Raw genomic sequence first — 24678 nt, 5'->3', positions numbered from 1 at the left:
GTGCACGTGGATTTCACCATCTGGAAATGAAGCTGCTATATGTTTACTAGAGTTCTCACAAAGAAGATTGATCATTTCCAGATTTCCCATTTTGTTGGGATGGATTAACATCTGGAGAAAAGAAATGCTGTGTTTGCTCTTGCAGAAATTTCTGCTACTTGTACGCCTTTGTTGAAGCCTGCAAAGTGCTGGGATATCAGAGATTCCAACTGCTAACCAAATCTTTATACTTTCTAGATAGTGGAATTAAGCTCAGAAGGATTTTGCCTACTCTTGGTAAAATAGTTACTGCTGCTATGTAGAATGACAGGATGTAGCTCACTTGGAGAAGTTTCTGTTAGACTTGACTGTCTCCCTTATAAAAGTTTCCCACCTTTGATTTCACCAAAACAGGTTTCTGACAATAGCACTGATCTTACAAGACTCTTTTTTGAGCAAGAATCTTACTGCCATCAGTCTGTCAGGTTTTGCTATTATCTCTTCTGAGTAATCATCCAGAGTTCTGCATGACAACTATTCATGAAATACAAATATTTACAGGATTGAGGACATACTGAATATCATTGATACCACAGATTAACAATTCATGTCCAAAAGTCTTTTTGGACAAAAGAGAAGGAGCTAATAAAAATTACAGATTTCCATTTTTCTTTAACCATTGATCAGATTACTTATTTTGTAGAATATTTTACTTAAATGCCAATCTCTCTGAGTATGAATCACAAGAACGCACTTTCATAAAATTTTTTTTAGTATAACCTGAAATACTTCCTTGCACACAAATGAAAACCTGTGATGGTTTGGACAAGCTATGTGACTCACTCTATTGCTTTTCAAATAGTTATGAATTGTTTCTTAAATAGATGGAAGACATTTTCTATGAGAAAACATGGGCATTAAAGAGATATTCATCAAAATAAACTAAAGCTATTTTGAAAATAAAATGGAACATTACTTCATAAAAAAAGAGAACTTCTTTTCTTCAGTCTGATTAGAAATTGCTCTGCAGAACTCAGGGAAAAAGAGACAGCTTTTATAAGCTCTAAATCAGCAGTTTGATTGTACTCAGAAAAGTGATTTAGTACAGGTTTAACTTTAGGCACATGGTTAAATTCCATTGATTCCTATGGAAGTAAGGCAGATGTGCTTGGAGCAGGTCACATGCTTGAATAGTGTTGAATTAGAGCCTTTATACCTTACAAGTTCAATATAGCAAATGGTAATTAGTCCTCACTGCACTCCTCCAGAAATGTCTCATTACTAAATGCACCTAGTGGGACTGGAGATTGCCTAATACCTCCTGTAGTGACTAAATTTGTGCTACGAAGTGTTGGTGCAGACCTCCTAAGCTTTCTCATTTTTCTAGCACTGCAGAGTCACAGGAAGGAGGTGCTAAAGACAAAAAAAATACCCAAACCAAACAGTTTCTTGTCAATAGAAGAACCTCAGTAAATACTTCTATGTTTGTGTGTGCAGCCTATATTTCAATCATTGTTGGTGAGATACTGAGAAAGAAAATAAATACGTGCAGTATGGAGGCAGCATGTATTCTTAGTGGTCAAAACAGGAGGTGAGGAAGAATGATAGTCAAGAGAAGCAAATTTGATAACACCACACTACAAAAACTAAAGCCTCACTACTGTGGAGATGTCTAAAACTACTAGACCCTGGAAAGGAAGACCTTTCAAACTTTTTAAGACAACTTGTGAAGCTTTTAAATGAATCTTGCCATTACTTCACAGTATAGGAGAGTAGGAGGGCACTTCCATCATGTCACCCTGCCAAACAGTCTATATTTTTTAACATCAGAAAAGGCCTGAGTAAAAAGGAGGCTCTTTATATTTTGGCTAGCTTGTGGTAAGCATGGTTAAAAGGTCCAAACCAAAGACAACCAGGCTTTCACCAATCCCACAACAAGTTTTCAGGGTTGACTTCAATAACAAATACACATATGCCTCCGACTAGGTATTTCAATTAGTTGATTAATCAAGAACAGATTAGGCTTTATAATTCTAGTACAAGACATATCCAGACTTAAACCAATTCCATAAGAACATTTTCTACACTTTAATAATGCACCATTTCATTACTAGCCCCACATAATTTACCTCCATCTAATCCCTCCTTTACATCAGAATTTTGTCAGTCATCAATATTGCCATAGGTAACAGCCTTTCATTATTCATCAATAGCAGAGGGGACCTATATTCTTGGTAAAGAGAAGAAAATGCTGGGACATCTGGCTTTCCTCTCTCTCTCCAGTCACTTTAAGAATGGATTAGAAAAAGGTTAATGGAGAATATTTTAAAATTAATAGTTCTGTTCCATTACAATTTTTGTTCCCACTCCCTCCCCCCTGGAACAGTCTTAACAGTCATAAGGTTTCTGAAGAAAATTCCAGCATCCAGCCTTATTTACTTTGAAAAGCAAGACTCTGATGTCGAACAAAGCATTCATTAGAAACAGGACATCATGGGAAGCTGGATGGTTTTCACCTCACACTCTAGAAGTTTCTTTAAAGATGCACTGCCTAAATTCATTTTTGCACACTGACACTGTCCTACATCCTTCTGACAAAAGATCCTCCATGGTATTTCCCTTTAACAGGTAGCATATGGGGGGGGGGGGGGGGGGTGTGTGTGAAATTTTTAAAAAGTCTTCCCTAGGAATCTCCAGTACCAATATTGGAAAATGTGACCATAGACAAAAAATGTGTTGTCTTATTTTTATGTCGTAGTGTAAACTGGGGTAAAAGATTTCCCAGTGCCAACGGGTTGGCTCATTGGAATAAACACAGTGGTCAGTGGCTTGAACCTCCTGTGGCCAAGTGTGTCATTAAAACCTGGTGGTCCCTGTGTAAGGTGAAACCATGGCCAAGTAAACACACACGCCATTTCCCACACGTCCCAAGGAATGCTAGAACCTCCTACTTCCCCATGGAGTGATGCTGTTTTGTGGGCAGTGGAACCTGGGAAGCCAACGTAACAGGCTGCCTTTTGCTCCCCTCAGTTTAAAATTCAATCTCTCCTCAGGAATACTTCTGTGGTAGTGCAAATAACCAAATAAAGCATCAAAGATCGTCTCCCTCAAAAATGACTGATCAAACTGAACCATATTGAATAAAAAATTTCTCTCCAAAGCATCTTTCTGGATAAACACTTTTCCATCAAAGAAACAGCACATTCTGTATGAGACTTGTACCATTAACCCACAGAAACTCTTTATGCTCCTAATGTTAACTGTTACTTGGAATCAAGGCCAGAACAATGACACTGTCATAGGATCAAGACCAGGTTTAATGTAAGAGTAGTGCATATCCTCATGGAACACTTTGTAAAACACAGAAACAGCAATGTACTATGCAACAAAACAGAAAGCTGATGCAGCACTAAGTAATCATTTTCAAAGTAAACCTTAGATGAATTTCTTAACTGGCTAGCTGCTTGTTTATCACTGCTTGCAACTCTAAGATGTCACTCAACAGGCATTATCAAATCAAGTATCATAGTCAAGAACCTTTATGTGGTAGGGGAACGGCTGATGTCTAGAAAAAGGAGTTCAGTCTTGCCAGGAATGGACAGATACTAAAAAAGGCAAGAAATAATAAATTTAAAAAAAATCAAACCAGAAGAAACTACAAAGAAAAAGAATAACACGGAAATAAAGTTACATCGGCAGAGCTGTAGGAAGAGATCTCAGCATACACTTTATCAGTTCTCAGCATACACAGACCTGCTCCCAAAAGATCCAGAGAAATCCATTTTCAGATTTAGAGTGAAAAAAGATTGGGCAGCATCCCCAATGGCCACTTTCAGGTGACTTTCCTAGTGCTTGTGAGAGCTGCCCTGGCTGGGAACCAGTTTTGCTCAGAAAAGCCTTTAATTCCACTATGAATTCTGCCATGCAGTACCTCAAACCTGATCTGATATGCTGCCTGCAGGATTATCCAGGCAGCAGCTATGCAGCTTATTTAGGGTAATCATTTTGTATGTGGGCCATTTAGGGACATTAATTGCAGCGAAAGTGTACCTTCCTTTGACTCTCCAGCAAGCCCAAAAGTGGCAGAGTTATCCAAGAAGTATTTATGTGCTGATATATTTTAAGAATACTAATTATTTACTTTAGAATAGCTCTTTGTTCTAATTTTCCTAATTTGGAATGGTCTTTTTTTTCATGCTTTAAAGCCATATGCTGTCGTAAGGCCCAAAATAATGTTCAATATGTATCTTAGAAGCTGCAGTGGGTGCAAAGTCCACACTTAGGTTTTGATTAGCTCCATTCCATGCTATATGTCAGAACAAAAACTCTTGCAAACATTGGCCTTATTGTACTGTAGGACCTACGCATAATTATTTCAAAACACACAGAGAGTGGCACACAGCAAAGCAACGAATAAAATATAAGGAAAAAAAGCCAAGAGAAGTTTTAGATACTAGAAACAAAGCACTTTCTGTAGGACTAGCTTCTTTTAAATCCAACATATTTATAAGGGTACCCTGCTTTAAAAAAAAAAAAAAAAAAAGGAAAAAAAGAAGCTGTATATAAACTAGATAGCATACATAGCTGCTCTGTTTAGAAAACAGCAAAGTACCATGTAAAAAAGTCTCTGTTTAGTCAGCCCACCCACTATGAAAGAGAAAAAAAAAGAAAAAAGCTGACATTTAGAAAACAGGATATACTGAACAGTTTTCACAATTGTGCCCAGCAAATCTCATAGAGCTTTTTGTGTAAATTCTACAGCACAGGCCCAATCCTGCAAGTTACCACGTATTGGGAAATGAAAGCTATCAAGGATAAAGTTAAAATAGCCTTAGAAGCCCAACCTTCCTTTATAGCATGGCATTTAAAAAAAACACGAGTTAGCAGGGAAATAGGGAATCAAACAGTAAGTGTGAGTCAAATATCTAAACAGCCCCACCTTTTGGAAAAGTGATCTTTTCAGTTCTACTATAGATATGACAAAATATTGTTCCTGACAGATGAAATGACAGCTGAAAAGCCCCCTACAAGCCCAAAAATAAGTACATATAAACATGAGAAGAAAACCCAAATACTCTTAGATAAAAATTTCAGAGCATGGATTTTCCTATGTGTTTGGAAAAAACGCTAAACACAATGAGGTCCAGATGCTAATTGGAGCCACCAAGCTTAATGCAAAGCAAATAATGCACAGAATTATCATGCAGGTCACTTTGGACGCTCCTCTCACCCTGTGTGACACTGCTGGGGGCAGTCTGGGTGTGCTCTGCGTGTGACGTCAGCTGTCAAACACTGCAGTGAATTATGTGTGTTTTGGTGTGGTGGTGTGAACTCTCCTGAGTGCAGGTACAGGTGGGTGACATTCAACCTCTGAAACCACATCAATGCAGTCTCAGTCCTTCAGGTTTCAGATTTTCAGAAGCCTGTATTTACACACACGCCCACATGCACATTATATATATATGCATACATTTCCGATTGAAAATACTGCAGTAGGGGGCACATTTACTGTGGAAAAACAGTATAATAAAGAAATGTCATTCTTTACTGTGTTATTTGTTCTGGAGAACCAAGCCTACCCTGTCTCTGCTTCTGGCTTGCCTGCCTCCCTCCCTGTAGGCCAGTAGGTCTTTTCCATCTCCCTCAGACCTATGAATGATAAGGAGCATAGGCAACAGATAAGGAACAACTTTAAACACTGCAGAAACATAAACAGAACTTTAACTGCAAACTGAGTGATTTTTCTTTCTTTAAACGGCACGCACAGCCCAACAGAGCCATCCTATACTAAAAATTCCAACACAGAATTCCTGCAAAAGGCAAAATCCATTGCCAAGGAGTCTCCCCTTGAGTATTCACTGAACCTTGCTAACTAGACAGCGGTTGAAGGGGATTCCATTGGGGCACGCACAAAATCAGCCCTTGTACAGATTTGTGTCAGCCCTGCATCTCAGGAACAGAGTAGTCTCAGAAACAGCAGCACACTGTCAACCCGATGGCAGGCCAAGCAATTCAGCTCCTGACAGGTTAAAAAAGTGCTCACTGTCTGAGCAGCAAGTCAATGCAAGCCAGGAAAAACTTTCAGAGATTAGACTAGTGGCTAAACTTCAAGGAACAGAGGAAGTTATGCTGAGGAATCCACTGCTTTTTTTCTTCTTTTCTCCTTCCTGCCAGAGAAAAGAAGGTTGGACCTGCAGTGCAGGCTGGCAGGGAAAGCAAGAAAATGAAGGAAGCTTTCCTTTAGGTCCTTCTTATCCAAAATTATAGTAGGTTCTCTCACCCAGTTCCCTTGAATACTGCTGAAAGACAAGGAATTACTCTAAAAGCAAATGTTTTGCCTTTGCCTTCTAAACAGAGGTAAAGGGTTTAACTCTTTTGAGAACCACTAACTGCAGATTCATCCCTAGGAATAAATCCTGAAGGGTTCTTTCAGTAAGAATATGTTTGCTAAGAATCAAATCACCCTATTTTGGGGAATCCTAATTTCAAATTATAATCTCGATAAACATTAAAGACTACATCCACAATTTTCATTAATGTCTCTCCAAGCTTAAAAAAATACTTCATGTTTCTCTTGTTCAGTGGATGGACACTTAGTTCCTGTATGTCCCATCCAATCAGACAGTGAGATGCATTACAAGTGACTGAGTTCTATTAAAGGCCTTAAACTGCAAAATGCTGCTAAATTATATAAACCTTTCAGATGCATAGGCTATTGATTACACACCAAAGTATCACAGAAATTTTTAGAACAGTTAAAAACTGGAATTCATTAATGTAGGGTTCAAACAAGTCTGACCATCACTTTTTGCATCCACTTGACCTGGAAGAAGCAATGGTTCTTCCATTAAAAATTGTTCTTGAAAATCTTCATAACTTTCACTATTCAATTTAAGCTTCTTCGACTGAATTTTTATCATACTAGAGGACATACACATTTGGAGTTGGTCTAAATGTGGCAGAACTGATTGCAAACAAAACTAATCCAAGTGCCATTGAATAATGATATACAGGAAGAGAAGATAAGCAGATAAATAAATCCTTGGATTTTTCCTGGAGTGCTAAAGAATGCACACTCAAGGAAAGCTTCTGTTGCTTTTTAGCTAGTGGACAACCCCAGGTATGGAAAAGTGCTAAATTCATGTCCCTGTCCACAACATTCACGTCTTTTTTGGCTCATGAAGAGTTCCTTGGCAATACCAAAAGGGAGAGATAAGTTCTGTTCTTTGCCAATACCATATTTAGGACCACTACAGAAAGTGCTAAAAAAATTATGTGTTTCTCTTGCCTACTCTTCCAAATTTTATGGCTATTCCCTGCCTCTCTCTAAGTTCCACTGGGGCATTGCTATCTGCTGCCATATGTTTGCCAAATTGAAAGGAATATACAACTGTACTTGTATACACTGAATTAAATGACTGGCACAGCAAAGAACTTGCATTCTGGCAATTGGACTGATCAGGGTGGGTGACAACAGGGGATGGGGATATATGTCAGAAATCCTATATTAACCTAAAATGGTGCCTCCAAAATGCCTTGCACCAAACCAGGTAAAGGTGCAATACCATTATCAATGAAAAGTGAAGGAGAAAATGCGTGTTCTGAAACCTGATAAAGTCTCAGTAAATGTAAGGACTATCATTCTGTATCTTTGTTAAATGTAGTCTTAAAAATATTTACTAAATGGCTAACCACGAGACTAAACAAAAGCATTACCACCATTGTAAATCAAGATCAAGGCAGTTTCATGCCAGGCAGGGAGGCAGCTGATAATTTAAGAAGAGTGCTACAGATATTATGAGAGGTGAGAGATGATGACGATCCCATTGCTGCTTTTTCTTGAGATGCTGAAAATGTATTTAATAGGGTAGGATCAAATGCTGATATCTACAATACGCCTCTTGCAAGTTTTGTTTTGGATTAAAACTCAGAAACCTAATTAAAACAATTTACTTTCACCCATTAGCCTTAATCCTTATGAATGGCTTACTGTCTTCTCTGGTTATTTTACCAAGAGGCACTTGAAAATGATGTCCTCCCTCTCCTGTCCTACTTTGCACTTGACCTTGAGCCTTTGGCCATCTCCTGCATTTTTATTCTGAAAAAGTATTTGGCATCCAGAAACTACTGGTATGTGTAGGCAACATCCAGACAGCTATTAAATGGCATTTTCAAAGAATAATAAAGATTTTCAGCACACTGGTGTACCAGAATATCTAATACATCTAATAGCTAAAATTTTGTCTATTGCCTAATTCCCATTGAGATCAACTAGTGTTATGAAATTTGCTTGCTTAGGGATTTTTTTAAAAAAAGCAGTGGATTCCCAAAATTTTAAAAACATGGATTTCTTCTCTAAGTAAGAATCAGGGTATTACAGAAACTACTATATTATAAACTACTATAATTTTATAGTTCAAAGAAACAAAGCTCTGCCAACTGCAGAATGAAGTTCCTAATTCTAGCATTTACCTTTAAATCTTTGATAATTTTTGCAAAGTGCAAAATACTTACAAGTAAATTTGGAGCTCAAACAAAAGAGAAAAATACAGTGAATGATAAAAGCATAGAAATCAATTTAAAGGTTTCAAAACTGAGAACATCTGAACTGTAGTTCAGTCTTTCAAAAAGACTGTTGGCACTGGGAAGTTTATATAGAGACGAAGTTCCTCTCCACTGGCAAGCAATACAGAGTCCATCCAGTTGCTCTAAAGAAACAAAATATACTGATAGGAGCAGAAATTCATACCCCTGGCAGGTATAGGAACTGTTTTTTCTGTAACTGATTTACCCAGCTTCCTACTCTACCGTGAAAGAAAACACCCATCTTTAGAGAGGTTTCCAAATAAATCCATGGTAGCACACTTACAGACATGAAAAGGAGAAAGAGAATAGGAGTCAAGTTGTCTGATATCCCTCAATCTAGGGTGATCCACAGAGTCCTTAAGGGAGGGTTAAAAGTCTTCTTCCAATGCAAATTCTACTCATTCTAAAGAAGAGAAAAATTAAAGGCTTGTCATGCCAATGCAATGCTATTTCAAAAGACAATCTTCTATCCATTACAAATCTCACCATATACCAGTGAAAGGGCTTCCTGACAACATAATTTCACCTGCTTGTGCAGAAAATACAGTTTAGATTACGAAAAAGCAACTTTTCAGCGTTGCTTTTTGGGTTTTTTTTTAGCAGCAACATTGAGGTTGTTTTTTGTCAAAGCTCCTGGCCAGTTTTCAAATTCTACAAAGTAAATACCTACTAAATCTCACCTAGGAACAAGCAAAAGATCCAGCTGACTGGGCTTTATGACTCACTCGATGGATCTGTGCATGTCAGAGACTGTCAGCAGCTTTGGAAAGATCAGTAATCCAAGTACAGTAAGTAGCATTTCCAGCTTTTCAGAAAAACAAGCGTCACTCTTTGGTAAAACTGAGAAAACTAGATGTTGTTGAAAGAAATGTCCTTGAAAAATCTTAAAACACAGAGAAAGCTAAGTAAAAAATTAAACAAAAATACTGCTGCTTCATACTTTCTTCATTATGAAGAGCTTTTATAACTTTTCACCATTCTGGGCATATACTTGTGCCCTTCCAAGCCCTCACTGCTCCTCTGCCCATCAACCATCAGCTTGGCAGGATGCACATTGTTCACTTGCATTTCTTTCTGCCATTTCTCAGTTTTCAAACCTCTATAAAAAACCCTAAAACCCTACCTTGCTTGACTTTTCTCTCTGTGCTAGAAAAAAAACCCAGCTAAAAAAAAATACAAGTAAGTCTCCAGTTAAAAGCCACAGAATTCCTGAGGTTGGAAGGGATCTCCGGAGGACTTCCTGCTCAAGCAGGATCACCTCAAGCAGGTTGCCCAGGAGCTTGTCTAGTTGTGTTTTCAAGTATCTCCAAGGATAGAGACACCATAACCTCACTGGGTAATCTGTGCCAGTGTTTGAGTATCCCACAGTAAAAAAAAAAAAAAAGCCAAGCACAAAAAAATCCAACCCTCCCAACCCTGAACAACAAAATCCCCCCCCCCCCCAAAAAAAAAAAAAACCATACCACTATTTCAAAAGCAGATGATATATTATTATATTTCTTCCACTCAAAAAGGAAAAAAAAATTAAGTTTGCAAACTCTGAGTGACTAAGCCTATGTAAATATGAGTACCTAGGTGCCTGCATATATGCAAGTTTCTCCTATGTTTATTTAAGTATTTTAATAGGAAATGGTCTGTTCAGATAGGGAAATTTATCCCCAGTGCTGTCCTAGGGCAGAACAAAAACAAGACAAGAATATGTATCAGTACACATTTCAGCAGAGAAAGCAGGTTAAAAAACAGCTGCACACCGTATTTTCTTGAGAACAGAAACTAAAGTCTGTCCAGCTGAAATATAATATATTTAGTCTAATCACTTACTCTATTTGATATATGAATTTATATCACCATACACATTAGTTTTCAAATTTTTTTGTTATAATTGGGAACAGAGATTATTTGATAACACATCAAGTGCAATGCATACAATATTATATCTAGAAACTGAATTGACACATTCCATTTTTAACAAAAGGATGAGCAGAACCACAGTTTATGCTTGACATGTTTTCCTATTTGCAGCATAGGAAAAGAACAGCTTTCAACAAAGAAAAATAGGTGAAATTCTGCTCTTAAAAAATGTCTCATTGTTTTCTTCAGTTTTTAGACAAGAGTAAGAGAAAATGTCCTTTTAAAAAATCTCAGCTGACAGTTTGTACAGGTTTGCATTCAGAATATCTGAGAAAGATCACATTTCCTCAGTAGGGTCATTTCTGGGAGCTTGGCTGGAGGTTTTTCAGAAGAAAAAGAAGACATCCAATTCCCACTGATTTTCTGTGATTCATATTCTTAGGAAAACCTCATTTCTTCCCTGTACTTTCTTACAATGACAATTTTATATACTCTGATTCTCTTCTTTACCTATTGCTGCAGATAGTCCTCATTATTTGAACACCCACACTGATTTTCTGTGACTATTTGTGTCCAAAGGTTATAATAAATTTCACCTGTTCAATTGTCTGACATTTGCTGTTGCCAAAAAAGTTCAAATCTCTTTTCAGCCAGTAATAATATTGGTGTCAGCTGCCAGGTCCTTTCCTTTGTGGACTTTTGCCCATTTAAACTAATGGTGTCTTATTTGTTTTATGATTGTTTTTTTTCTAGTAGCTGCCCTTCTGTGAAGCCTTCTCTTGGCTATGTAAGTCGTACACCAATCTGGAGGACACCTGCCTTTTAGTACTTGCTGCCAGACCTATTTGAAAAGTCAAATCTCCACTAAGCACATCAAACACTCCGGTCTCACTAGATCAGAAACACTGTGAGTTGTTTAAGAATGTGGCTTGACATTATACATAATCTGGTCTAGCTGCAGGTGGCTGCCAAAAGGGGAAATCCTGCTGCCCCTACCCCCAACCTGTGAGCTGAATGCTCTCTCCCTCTCTCCAGCTCCATTTGAAAGCAAAGATCCCGAGGCCTGTGGCTGAATCAGTTCAGTGAGCTGCTCCAATGGAAAAATCCTGCCTTTTCCCATCAAGAAATGAGTGATGCTGGATGAACTGACTCCCTGGCAGCAGCACGACGTGCTAGACCTGATGTAAGGAGAATAAACTCCTGGACAGGAGTGAAAGATACAGGAGCACCTTCTGGCAAAGAAAGAGGGCATTGATTAGGAAGATTAATGCAATGGAGAATATTCTGTGCTTCGAAACTCCATCCCAACTGTGGTTTTCTTAGATAGAGTAAGAGCTAAGTATCTTCAAGATGAATTCTCAGAACACTTTTTTACAAGACTATTTGTAATCTACTCACAGAGAGAGTTTTACTCTTATGTATTACAGAATAGTCTCAAAATGACAGATAAGGGAAATGAAGTGACCATCCTGTCCTGAGACTGTAGAATACATTTGGCAGATTGCCATAGGGGAGATGAATATCTACATACAAATAAAAAGATGAAGGCAATGAACAGAAGATATATTAAAAAGGCAAAGCAAAAAGAAGAAGCAATAAGTTATGTGAGGAAATTATAGTGTCAGGGTCTGCACCTAGCATTTCCCAATGAAAACAATTGATTCTATATTTGGAAGAACTAATTCTACATTAGGTGAAAAATCGATGGAATAGTTTTCACGGTAACTTTCATCTAAGGATATGAAATTGTTTGGCAAGTAGGAAGTAATTAGGATGCAGAGATGGCTTGTGTGTTTAGGGAATATTCATACACACATTCCAACAAAAAGAAATTAAACATCAACCAGAATGTGACATTCCCAAGAATATTCTATGAGAATACCAAAAATAAAACTCACATCACTTGTACTGAAGACCTATATAAATCTAAGCAATTATAAGATAGACAATAACATCCACATGACTAAGTATGTCAGCACACTGTTTGGTGACAGACAAAACTCCCAATTGTTTAGAAGACATTCTCCTGGACAATGACTTCATTGACTTATATGTTACATATTGTTAGTTCTAGTTTGGTCCAAGAAGATGCATATAATAATGTATGCTACAGCAAACCTGTTCAGCAAACTACTGCATGATACTAATAGAGCAGCTCTGTGGACAAAGAAAGCAAGCCTCAAGGATGAAGAAACAGGATAGAGCCTGACTTTGGCTGTTATTATAATAACTTAACCATAATAGCCACTCTAAAACTCTATTAGAAATTCCAGCAAGCAAAGGCATCTTAGCTTAGCTTTCAGTGACATGGAAGTCAAAGATAATGCTCCCATAAACTAGAAGATCAAAATCATTCAGATCTTATGACTAGCTAACAGAGAATCATGAGAAAACTCTGTCCTTTGGCTCAAGAGCAAAACCAAGCTCTATGGGAAATGATGCTGATAGAGTGGGAACCAAAGTGGAACAAACTGAGGAAGCACATTATGATTTTCTCTACTGTAAGTGATGGTTCCTTACAACGCAGCCTTGACAAAACTGAAAAATGGTTGACAAGATTTAAGTGTAATGCATATCCCAAATGAGGAGAGGTGCAACCCCCAAGCAGCATCTGGTAGTAATACTGTACTATAGCAAATACAATAACAGTAATAATAATTTACATTGCTATATACTCCCCTTCAAGGCATCTGAAACTAGCTACTGTCAGAGAACAGATGTAGGACTAAATGGCACGTGTCCAATATAGTTGAAAAACCTGATTCCTGACTGCTACATTTACATGAGGGGAAAGAAAAAAAAAAAAAAAAAGCAACAAATAATAAGAAGAAATGACAAGAAACAGCTTTTAACTGAAATATTAATGTGAGTACAGGTAGACCCCAGTAATTTATACTAGGACCTCATTATCAAAAGCCTAAATTGCACAGAACAGTGAAGTTAAGCTTGCAGATCACCTCCAACTTCTCTGAGTTGGTCTTTAGCGTGACTTAGGTGAAAATATCCCAAGAGCCGCTCTAGCTTTTATCAGCTGTCAATCACTTCAGAGATCACTGTCAAGAATTTCAGAATTAAATTTCTCCATGCCCTTCATGCTTCACTCACAGAAGGCAGGTGCAGTCACGATATTCGGAAAAATATTTTGCTCATACAAAAATGCTTCCAAGGAAGGATCTAAAGCTACTGAATGTATAACCACTTTATGTCACTGAAGCAGTTCTTAGTGACACAAGACACTATGTGACTTTCCAGGGAAAAAAGAAACCTTTTTCCCTGAAAATTGTTGAAGAAGAGAAAATTGTTGCTTTCAGTCAAAAAAGCTCAGTCAAGACTACAACTTGCAATGCAGAACTCCTAGAGTACTAACACAATCCTCATAAGTCAAAAAAAAAAAAAGAAGAGGCTGTCTTCACAGGAGAGAGAAAAACATCCCAAGTCTGTACCATTTGATTTATACTTGCAAAGGAAAGTTGAGCCAGTTCTATGCATAAACAGGGGCTGAGCTGATGCGTTGCTTTTCTCCTCTTCCATTCTGGGAAATGACTGTGGGTGATCCCTCTTCTTTCTTTACCTCCCACTGTCTCTTCCTCCTCCACCAGAAAAAGAAATTAAAGAAAAAAAAAAAGGAGAAAAAGATCTGTTTGCCAGTAGCCAGTGTGAATACCAGCTGAAACACCTGCACGCCAGACACATCCAGCTGTCCTCTCCCCTGCCTCTTGCTGACAAGGCATCTGTGCTGCACACCACACACACCAGTTTGCTTGCTGTAGGTAAGGAGAATTTTAGGATTATTATTCCCACTGCTCTTGTACAGTTCTCCATACCATCCCCCATAGCCTGCAGAGGGGAACTTCCCCACAATGTACAGCAGCCCAGCAAATATGCTCGGTATAACCTAAAGCAATGGCTTTTCAAATTCTCTTATGGTACAATCACCACATCATTCCAGTCTTGGGTTACAAGGCAGCACGAAGACAGAGCCCTCCTCTAGGCAGGAAATACAGACGTTTATAAGGTTAAAACCAGGCCTAATCCTCTACTGCAGAACCCCCTCACTCCATTTTCAAATTGCTGTGCTTAGATAACAGCATCACTGCTCATTTCTTCACAAATTTTCTTCCTGGTTGTGCAAGAAACAGGAATAAACTGAGCACAGCAGGAAGTCTTCCACCTTGAGAATTCGACCCTTATTTCAGACATCCCAGAAAACTGGACAGGAAGGATAAACTTCCAACCAGAGTCAAGCAAAAATTTCAAACCTCTGTGCCTTAAGATTATGAAACAGAACTGTATGAATAACTTCTTTCAGTTTTTGTCTAAAGGAAAAAAAGATTTTTAAAAACTGTTTCAGTTTAACAAGTTATTTTCAGGGGTTTCATCTGACAAGATACAAACGGTATTTTGTAATTCATTAAAACAAAAGAAGTGCTATACACAGGAAAGATTGCTTCAAAATGCAAAACCAAAATATATTCTTTTAAAAATGTAAAATTAGTATATCTAGCCTTTTTCACCTAAGTTTTTTTCAGCAAATAATTCACCATATTTTCCTATGTATATAGTCTTTCAAGTGATGCCCACACTTAACTTTCTGCAAAAAGAAACGTTGCATGACATTTTTTTCCCCAATAATATTTATAAGTAAAAATGGCCTGAATTTGAAAACTGTGAAACACTTGCAGTACTCTTTCACTTAAGTGACTTCTGTTTTGTGGGTTCTGTATAGAAACTGATGCCTGTGTGCAGAAATACAATTTAGGATCTTACCATTTGTCATCTAGATTTTAAAATTTTGGTTACAAGTCAAAAATCTGCAAGACTGCAAGACCAAATGCAAAGACATACATATATAGTATTGTTATTTACATAAAATCTGTTAAATTTTAATTTTTCCCATTTTCCAAAACTTAGTGACAAAAAATGGTGACTTTTACCTTGTCAGATATTTGATACTAAAAGAACATAATACATTTTATACTTGATTTTTTTCTTTTCTTTCTCTACATGCTCTCAATAACTTCACTAAATACTAGCAACAAATCTTGCTTTTAATTATGCTGAAGTTATTGCTGCTGGAGCTGACCAAGATCAAACTGTGGAAAGACAGAATGACTCTGGAACATCAGTTCCTAGAGTTCTGTATTTTTTCCCCTCATTCTCTTGAATATTTAGTTTCTAAGAGGTGTGTTCACCATTTTCAGATAACAAAGAACATTTTTCAGAAAACAAACAAAACCACTAGCAAAGTGTTTGTGATTAATTTTTACTGCTCCACTGGGTTTCACACATGGCATGAAGAAGGATATTAGTGCTGGGAAAGCAGAATTTCTAAAAGCTTTTTAAAGGCTACAAAACACTTCACAATTTTTTCTCTCAGTATAGGTAGTGAGGGTGGGTTTGTTTTTTGATATACCCGTGTGAAGACAGTTAGCTGTCAGTAGGAAAATAGATACAGAGAACTTTAACCTGCCCTTAAAAGTCAAAAAATCAAGTAAAAGTAGTGGCAGTGCTGCCATGATAAAACAGATGATTTCAGTTTCTTCCCAAAAAGAATTTGTGGTTCTGCCGTTCTCTTGAGCAAAGACAAGGGCAGACTCCTAATTTAGCCCACAGTTCCATCTTTTTAATCAGAAATAGTACTGTAACTGGTCTCAAGCAATGATGTTCAAAAGTTGTCCAAACCTGTTTTCCTTTACAGTTCTAAGCAATACATGAAGAAAAATATTGTTAGAAAGTCATGTTAACATGAAGAAAAGTAGGAGATGGGAAAATGTAAACAATAAGCCCCGTAAAACTCACGAACAAACCAGGACATTTTGAATTGCTCTTTGGTAACTGATGAAAAAAAGTGTTATGAGGCAAATCCTTCACTGGGTCACTCACTGGGGAGACTGGTAAAAATAAATTGCACAGCTCTAATTTTCCTAGCAGCTTCCATGCTATTCTTTGAAACTGAGTAAGAAACCCTTGGCCTAATCCCAAGAGCCAATCTATAGTAAATAGTGCACACTTAATGCCTAAGTTCCTTTTTAGCACCATTCAGACAGTGACTTCAGCCACACAGCTTAGTCATAGCAGACATTTTTGTGGTGAAAGCATTAAACCCACATGCAGCTCTCTTTCTGTGGCCACTGGGGGTCATGCTCCTTTCCCATTAGCTGAATAAATCATAAAGTCTGCACAGACCACACAAGAAGCAAGGCTAGCAAGCCACAGGCAGTGCCTACAGCCTGCTATTTCTTTTCAGAATTTAAAAAAAAAAAAAAAAAGGAAGAAAAGAAAAACAGGAGAGAAACACAGCAAAACAGCCTAGCTTTAAGAAATTATTTGCTTTTTTAAAAAAATTTGATCTCTTTGAAGTCCACAGAGATTTGTTTGTTTGTTTGTCTTTTAACCCAAGCAGCTACAGCAAAGAAGAAAAGCAGAGAAAAATAAAAAGAGTGGCAGGCAATTCTTTTGTCCTATGCTGCAACAGCAGAAGGTACAAAATCCTGCTGGTCTGTTAAATAATAGAGGCTGTCATACAATATAGAACCTTATCAGATACCCCGAGAAATCAAAATAGCTGTTGATAAATAATATATAATATAGCACTGAACAAGGAATCAAAATAGTGCACAATAGTTTTCACATCAAATGATTTATTCTGCCAAAGAAAATGACAGTAACTGAGCAAGGTCTGGAAGTCTAGAGGTTGGTTCAAGTTCCCATCAATCAGAAAACAAGATAAGAAGGAATTTTAAACATAGCCATTAGCATGCAACTAATGAACATGGAGAAGATATGCACAGCTCATTATGCTAAGGAGTGTTCCTTTAAAATGTACCAAACTCTGAAATAGTTTAAAAAGTGCACTGAACTTTAGCGAGACTTTACATAACAGCTTGATTGGCAACTCGAACATGCCCTGCTTCTCAAAGCCCCCCGGTGGGGCGGGCAGGGGGAGCGGCTGGGAGAGCAGCTTTTCAAACCATGTTCTTGTTCCATGATCCCGTCTAGATCATTTGGACATGCAGTGTTTAGAAAATAACATTTACATGCTTCACTGTCTACATGCTGAAAAACTGTGCTGAGTGGGGAGGACAGCTGAATCAGGGATCGCTGGGTCTATTTACGCACTGTCAGCTGAACTTTTGTTCCCTATCCTTTTTTGGGTTGGCATTTTTGGTGCAATCTAAGGTATTTTTCAGCACAATAAAAACCCCAAAAACACCAAAAAACACCAGTGAAGAAAAATATAAAAACAAACCTAAAAAGCTGAAGGACAAGAGAACAAAAAAAAAAAAAAAAAAAAAAAAAAAAAAAAAAAAAAAAAGAAAGTAAACTAGGGTCAGATAGGCGTAGACCAGAGTTTAGAAAGCTCTTTCAATCAGCTCTACCAGTAATCCTATATCCTTACCTGCAATATAACTTACTCTTTAGCTATTATAGTCCTCCTGAGCAAAGACAGATAATCATGTTGAATTGTGACAAATTATACGGTGGTTTTGAGATGTGAGCAAGCACTCACAGGGGAGTAGGGCAAGACCACTTAAATCCATTTCATTTGTGACTTAATATTGTGGGTTAAAACTTATGTGACCTTTGCCAAAGACATCTCATATATGTGCAGGAGAAATATCAAATCCCAAGTCTCAAAAGATTCCTAGCAATAAGATATACAGTTTCTGACAGGTCACCCAAGGCACGGCCTGAATTTTATCATGGAATTCTTACTGATGGATTAAGTACCACTTTAACCAGAAAAACAATAAATAAAAATCCCTCAGTGGAAAAATGTAGAACTGTGTAAAATTTAAGATTTCCCTCATTCCAGTGGAACAGCCAGCTTTTAACATCTTTACACGTGTGTTTTCCCCACCAGCAAAAGACATTCTTAGAGCTCATACAGAGTATGCTCCCTGAAATTGGAGCACTCAAAAGATCTCTAATACTTGAGATTTCAAACTGATGCAGTTACCAAAAGAAGCTGCACGAAGCACAGCTCCTTTTTGGCCTTTATAAGCCAATTTTTTAACCTTTTCCTTAGGCAGAATTTGTGTTGATCTCACCGGGAGATTTGCTCAAGTGAGGACAGCAATACTAGACTCCACGATCAGCAAGAACCAAGGACCACTCCAGTGATTTTAAAATTAAAACCATATAAAAATATACTTGCTTTGTCTCCAAATGTGTATGAACATTAGCAACATAAAGCATTTCATAGGCCTGCTTAACACAAGGACAGCTACAGATTCAAACGTGGCTACTTTCAAAGCACCCTCACTCGTAATGAACAAACACAATGCAGACATTGTGAGGCCAAATTCTCTCTCCAGAATCTGGCATGGGTACACGCTCTCCAGAATCTGGCATGAGCCCAGGCTAGGGTAATGCAATATCTGTAAGGGAAGGGAAGAAAGGCTTTCTCAAGGCAAGGAGAAGGGAGCCTAAAAGGTTCAGGTGAGGGACAAAAGGGCAATCTTCCCCTCTCACTTTTCCCCCACTGCCTGATGTCCTAATCATAGTTCAAAGCTTTCAATTAAGTTTAGCTCTGCCATTCCCAGAATAGAGAAATGTTCATGTATTTTTGCCCTTCTGAAAAAAAAAGTAAAAGGAGTAGCAAAATGGTTTAATCCTTAAACAATATGTGCTATCAACAGTGTAGTGCGAGGCCTCTTCCCCAAACGTAGCAATGAGGAAATGATACAGGGTTACAATACACAACAGCCAGAACAAGCACACTGTTTTCCATTGTATACCATTACTTCTACCTTTGCAAATGAACCTGAGATTCAGTATGTTTAAATGAAAGAATAGTATCTGACAACCTATTCTCCACTGGTGTCTTTTGTACCAATGAGTACCAGCAACAGCAAAATTCAAATCATAGAAATCCTAAGAGTCAGAAGCTTTCCTGAGCAAACACAGGGGTCGGTCTTCCATCTTCACTGAGCAAATTTCAGGAACAGCACAAGAGCATAAGTCACATTTTTATGTAGAGCAAACCAACCAACATAATACAATTTATAAAAAATGCGAGCACCTCCCATGCCAGTAAAGGTTTAGAAAGAGCTGGGGCTGCACAGCTTGGAGAAGAGAAGGTGAAGGGGGTGGGTGGATGTGTTTTATCAATGTATATAAATACCTGGTGGGAGGGTGCATAGAAGATAAAACAAGGCTCTTTATATTGGTGTCCAGTGAAAGGACAATGCACAAAGTTCCCTCTGAACCTCAGGTTTAACTGTGACTGAGCATGGGCACAGGCTGAGAGGCTGTGGAGTCTCTTCCTTGGAGATATTCAGAAGATGTCTGGAGAGGGTCCTGGCTCCAGGTGTCCCTACTTGAGCCCTGACTTGGAACAGGTGCCCTCCAGAGGCCCCTTCCAGCATCAACCATTCTGTGATTATGTGACTGACTTAAAAAAACCTGAAATTGTCAAATTTGAAGGTTGAATCTGTGAAACTAAACACCTTTCCACTTTCAGGCCACAAATTCTAGACAAAACCACAATATTACTAATTGTACTGAAGAAATATGAAAGAGTGCACTTTTACTTGTTGCATGACTTGGATAAGTCAGTCATGAAGGGTTCATATTTTCTGTATTTTTAAATAATATATTAACAGAGTGTGTATTTATAACAACACTGTGAAAAACAGTTTACACTGCAATAACACTTCAATATAAGAAAAATGTTGCTTACTCTCTAACTCTGTATTAAGTGTGATGAGGTGTGCACTAAGTTTCAAGTACTCTGGACTACTACTATCACTATTTTCCAACATGCACAAGCATACACATAGAGCATAGTCCCTCTTTCCAGAAAAGTTCTTCCCAAAACCCAAGAGTAAAGTTAGGGATGTGGCTATGATGAGATAGTACCAGCCACTCATATTTTAAAGATACCCTGTGATACCCAAGATAAGGAATATCTCATGCTAACCAGGTTCTCTGTTGTGCCTAATTGAGTAATTACTCTTTTGCCACCTTCCTCTGCATCTTCACTGCTCCTTAACATTACAACAATAAGAATTTTTTTTCATCTTACTCTTGTTGATCTCAGGATTTTACTAACTGGTGAGTTGATAAATTCAGGAAAACTACTCACAATACTATAGGTAGGTCTGCTCACAAGTTAAAGGTGTCTTCTTTCATTATTGCATAATGAAACTATTTAGAACTGATGGGGAATATCCACAGATCATGTGCACAGTGCTTCCATTGATTTAACAAGAAATTACTGTGGACATAAGGAGCACTTAGAACTGTGACATTTGCCTACATCCCATCAGTTAAGATTAAATCTTAAAATTTATTATCACAATGAGTGATTATTTTATAGTCTTGAATCCAAACGCTACTGGAGCTATACAAAGCGGTTCATACTTTGGTATGCAACAGTAGATTAAGGCTTGTTAAAATAAAACCAAATTTGGCTATGTTAGATAGTTTTCAAAAGGTAGAAAGTGTTAAGTTCTTTAAAAATGTTCCTTCAAAAATGGATTACAATTGGATTCATTGTGTTTCTAAGAATACTGCCATAGACCAGATTCAGACACTGTTGTTCAAAAGCAAAAGGTATTTATACAAATATCCCTAATTTGGAAAATGCTTATACTAAAACTGCTTATTGAAAGGACAGTAGATTGTTCTTTTTAAATGCCAAAATTAAAATACTGTGTCAGTTAGTCAAATATTTTGCCAGGGAAAAACTACATGAAATAAGCCATCACCCTGAAATGACTATAAGAATTTCTGTTGGTGTAAAACACACTTATCTAACTCTTTATTTATCAATGGGGGTAATTCCACAAACTTAAGAGAAAGTTTCGGCTCTGTCTTTCTTTGAATTGTTGCTGCTGCATCCCCTCTCCCATTGAAAATCACTTTACTTAGAATGATGTACATTTTGAACTTAGGAATATATTTGTAAAACTGGTAGTTGCGGTAATAAGATGAGGTTTACATGTCTGTCCACATCAGCACCATGTACTCAAGATGGATTTCAGCTGCCAAAAAGGTCAATCCAAACTGCTTGCACAAACCTGTCTTTATGCTCCTGTTTATTATGCTCCCATGTAGTCGATGTCTCGTGCACTAAAACAGTGCAGCCATATGTCAACATCTCTCTGGTGGTTCCCAATGTTCTAAACAAGAGCAAGGGTGCACTGAACCTCCCATGTAAACTTTATACAACAGATTCAGCAGAACTGTAATTATTTACAAAATGATGGCATGAGAAATCTCTGGATTTATATCTCACTTTAAAGTAACAGGGATTGTGTCCACATAATTCTTGAGCTCATAGTAGGTTTCTAATTCACTTTCTTATTTTTGGTATGATAAGATACAACTCAGCATTCTTTAAAAATCAATGTCACTAATTTTTAAAGTTATTAATAACTTTCTAAAAGAGCACTTCTCTATTTTTCTTCTCTTTCCTCTATTTCTTTTTTCTTTTAATAAAGGCCCTGTATTTCATTACAGATGAACCTGTATGTTGAGTAATTGGCACTACATGACACTTGTGTCTTGGCTTCCAGTTATTACCTGAGTAGAAAGGAGTAAATAAACAAGGGAAGCACAGAATTCACTCAGCTGCAGAGGATAACTACAAAGAATTGTTTGTAGGTAAATTCCACTGAACTCCACTTTTGAGCTTCTCTCAAAGCCTGACAGGTTTGTCACTATGTCAGGTCCTCAGCTGACAGACAAATGACCGTGTCTTTTCCATCATTCTTTGCAGACAAACGGAACAGGACAGCAACGAGAGTCAGGTCTACCTGAAACAAAGTGCACTCAGGGATTCTGACCCAACTGATACCAGCTCTACAGGGCTATCTCTCACCAGTTCTCCCTGAAATTTGCATCCCTCTCTCAGTCTTCTTCCTTCTTACTTTTACAGTCTTCTTTTAAATACTTTTTCTCGCCCCTCAAACACTACATGTACAATGAATCAAGCTGCTTCTGTAAGATCAGACTAAGTGACTAAATAAATATGACACCTTGGTTTTTAACTTAGTAGCCACAATGTTTATGAACATTTGCATCAACTGCTTTTCAGCTGCTTTAACATTTCCATATGCAATTAATACACATTAAGGTATTCCTACATAGTGCATATTGAATTACCTTTGCTCCACGTAGAAAAGCATTCAGTTGTTTTTGTTGCAAAGCTAATATATAATGAAATAATAATGATTATTTGTAATACAGTGTTGCTTGTCTTAGGATTGCCAATGATTGAGTATAATGAAGTATTTATTATTTTTATTTCAGAGCAAGCAAACAGTGTTAAATGTCTTCTCCAGAATCCAGGGCTTATGGTCCTCTGCTCCAGCCACTCTTACTACAGTTTGTTATTTCTCTATGCTGGTGGGCCTCTTGCCTGAGTTTAAGACAGTTAAATAATGTAATTAAACAATTAAGATGATTGTCCCTAAATGATCAATTAAGACAGAATTCTAAACATGCTTCCTCATTTGGAATTTAGCCTACTTTCTATCTCCCTCTGTGTATCAGAGACAAGGCAGCTAGGCTAAATTCAGAAATCACTGCACTTCTTATATTATGTGGTTTATCCTAAGCTTACATGAGTGGTATGTGGTGAGTCATTCTATTTTAGGGAAAACTTACATCTATACAGCCAATCAATGCAGCCAGCAGCTGCATGGATTTAACATGAAGAAAAGATAATTTTTACTTCTTGCTGTACCACATATGTATGTTACTTTCTTCAATATCTGGCAGATACAACAAGTGAGTTCTAGAGTTGAAATGAAGGTCCATGTTAAATTTGCTGAAGTAACCCTCACATGCTTACTTAGAACAGTTTTTGTTAATTAGACTGGAACTGGAACAATAAAAACCGAAGCCAGTGATAGCACACTTACCACACCTCTATTTAAACAATTACCAGGCAGAACTGAGCTGATAGAAATAGAGAGGCTACAGGGATTTTGTGATATGTAAATAAAACTGGCATGCCTAAAACATGCTTCATCTCTAACTGCAGATATTGTAATTTAATTTAAAAGGAATAATATTTAAATAAAAGATTACCCACTTAAACAAGTTTTCTCTCCAAGCCTCCCTCTCAGTTTTAAGTCACTCTGTTTAGATCCTTTGCAGAACTGGTGTCTTTCTTTACTACTTTCAATCTGTATCATAAACATTCAGTGTTATTACAGACATCATGGTATCAAACTCCAGATAGTCTGATGTTTTAGGGGAAAAAATTAGACTATTTAAAGTGATTATAACTTTCCACTTGATAGTTTAACATTCTACAATCATTACTGAGTCTGCAGGCACTGTTAACCTGTTCTGGTGAGACAAACATGTCTTTTCTAATGTTTACTGAGATATTGTAAATTACTTAACGTGCAGCAGAGTACATTTTTCTCAGTTAATCTAGATCTGATCCCTGAGGGGCTATTTATTACATATGTATACAACCTGTCTGTAGAAGTGAAGTTAATGTAATATGACACAAGTAGCACACATTGTTTAAATGTGCTCCAGAAAGTTAGCAAATTTAGTTAAAAGAATACTTACATGCTCTTCTGCCTGGAAAACAATGAGGAAAAGGGTTCTAAATATTAAACACTGCTGTTCACTGTAGGTGGCCAATTAATACACTGTATCCAAGCTGGAACAAATCCTTCAAATATATACATAAAGCATATAATCTCTTATCTGCTTAGGCATGATCAAATTTTTAACAAATCCTAGTAACTTCAAACACAGCTTTAATGGGATGTAGTACTAAAACATGCAAAGTAAAGAACAGAGTTTTTAAGAACATAATCTGTTTTAGAATGTTTCAAGAGAACTGCTTTGAAATGCAATTATAATCTTAACACATGAGTAAATGTGTGCCATCTTGCACAATTAAGTTACATGAATTAATATATATAGAAAGAGATACCCTCTTGTTCTTAACACCTATCACAAATTGAAAATGAGGGTTTACATCTCAAGATACAGAAGTATCTTGAGATGGTTCTAAAGGGTAGCAATGTTTAACACAGGAGCACATTTATGGCTACAATCTTGGTCCCTGTAAATGTTTTATTTGATGATGAGAGAGAGAGTTTACTTGAGAGAGAATCCTAGCAGGATTTTACAACTATTCTATGCCCTGATAAATAGTTGGAATATATTTTAAGAGCATCTATCTGACTTTTGCATCTTTATCTCACTAACCTAAAATTAACACAATGCATCTCTTTCTCAGGGTGCAAAAAGCTCAGAGTGGGAATTGCTGATCCCCAGACA

General features: G+C 37.4%; 1 long non-coding RNA gene across 3 annotated transcripts in view; it reads right to left on the bottom strand.

The window, feature by feature from the left end:
* LOC138109471 (uncharacterized) overlaps window positions 1-19716 on the bottom strand; it is a 59479-nt gene extending 39763 nt beyond the window's left edge. For all 3 annotated transcript variants that reach the window (XR_011150495.1, XR_011150496.1, XR_011150494.1), the window contains exon 1: window positions 19544-19716. This is a non-coding gene — a long non-coding RNA (uncharacterized lncRNA). The remainder of the gene's footprint in view (window positions 1-19543) is intronic.
* Window positions 19717-24678: the final 4962 nt, after the last annotated feature.

This window comes from Aphelocoma coerulescens, chromosome 4 (assembly GCF_041296385.1).
Source record: "Aphelocoma coerulescens isolate FSJ_1873_10779 chromosome 4, UR_Acoe_1.0, whole genome shotgun sequence".
Lineage (NCBI taxonomy): Eukaryota > Metazoa > Chordata > Aves > Passeriformes > Corvidae > Aphelocoma > Aphelocoma coerulescens.
This window is presented reverse-complemented; position numbering and strand designations above follow the sequence as displayed.